This window comes from Egretta garzetta, unplaced genomic scaffold (genome assembly GCF_000687185.1).
Source record: "Egretta garzetta isolate BGI_Z169 unplaced genomic scaffold, ASM68718v1 scaffold819, whole genome shotgun sequence".
NCBI classification, from domain to species: domain Eukaryota; kingdom Metazoa; phylum Chordata; class Aves; order Pelecaniformes; family Ardeidae; genus Egretta; species Egretta garzetta.
The window spans coordinates 301363-302954 of record NW_009260833.1 but is presented as its reverse complement, the minus strand read 5'-3'; positions in this window follow the sequence as shown (position 1 = coordinate 302954).

The following is a 1592-nucleotide window of genomic DNA, read 5'->3' as shown; positions in this document are numbered from 1 at the left end:
CCGTACGTCCCGGGTCCTGAGCATCCCGGGTCCCGAGCAGCCCGGGTCCCGAGCATCCCAAGCCCTGAGCATCCCGAGTCCCGAGCATCCCCACGCTCCTCCTCACCTTCAGTCTGATGAGGCGCCCCCCCCGTGAACAAAGGGGCGCTGAATTGCCGCTGTAACACGCAGGGGGACGTCAGCTTATGCTCGCCCGCAGGTTAAAATCTGAGTTTTAACCCCGGAGCAGCCCACGCCTGGTGCGCCTCCATCAGCGCTGCCCCGTCTCCTCCCACCCCACGGATTCGTATCACGGTCTGACTCCTCGCCGGAGCGAAAGCGGGAGCGCACGCACGCCAAACCACTTATTAATGCCGTAACGGGCCTTAATGAGGAGCTCAGCCACGACGTTTGTGTTTGTTATGGTTGCTAGGTATGTTGCTACGCTCCCCGCACCATACCCCCGCTCCCAGTATATTTGTGAGATCCGCGAGTGCGTACTGGGGAATTCGTTTTGCTGCTCTTGCCAAATTTCATTACGCTTTGGGGGGGGAAAAAAAAAAAAGGGGAAAAAAAAGGAAAAAAAGCGCCATTCAGGAGCTCCTCACAAGCACACCTTTTTCCCTGACAACGCAAACACGCGGAGGGATATTTAAACAAGCAGCTGCCAGCACAGTTTTGCTTGTTTAAAAGGGATTTTTGTTTGTTTAAAAGGGATTTTTGTTTGTTTAAAAGGAATTTTTGCACCTGCACGTGCCGCAAGAAAAGCTGAATTTAAAATCTTTTTTTTTTTTTTCCCCATTGCCTGGGGAGCTGAGCCTCGTGGGGAAGCGTGGAGATGCCCACACACTGATGGGACTCATTAGCCTTCATTAGCCCTAATGGCCCTCCCCTGCCCCACCTGAGGCCACCACCCGTGCCCCTCCCCGGCTCCCTGGAGCCCTGCTTCAGTCCCCGAGCTGCCGCAGCGCTGGTTTCCAGCTGGGCTTGGCTTCCTGGCTTGGCCTTGGACTCGTGCGATGGTTTGGACCCTCGGCTGAGCTGGTCGTGCTCAGGTACGAGCCTGGGGCGTGAGACCGCGGGGCCAGGGCTCTTCCCTCGTGGATGCGAGGCCACGCTTTGCCTCCGCGTAAGGGGGGGGAAAAAAACCGTCGCTCCCAAATGGGAACCGATGTGGGTGTTCTTGCTGTTTCTTTATTATTTTTTTTTCGCTAGGATTGCTGGCACTGGAAAAAGAGAGTCATACGTCCCGAGAAGCCCAGCAAGCCAGGGAGACTCACCCGTGAGGGAAAATAAGTTGATGTAACTTACTTGGGATTTTTCCAGAGAGTTTTGACAAAGTCCCTCAAAAGACAATGTTAGCAGAAATCCCGTGAAAAGGGTCAGGGAACAACAAACGGGCTTCTCCCAGGGACCACAAGCGGCTGAGAGCCTGGGTGGGAATAACCGGCCGGGGGTCCGGATGCCTCCCCTCGGGAGCTGGGGTACGCAGAGGTGTAAAGCCCACGGGGGAAGTGATGGCCCTGGGGTGACGGTGCTGAACTCGCAGGAGGGGACGAAGGGGCTGAAAATGCAAAATGGGGCGCACAGAGAGGGGCACCCAGAGCTGCTGT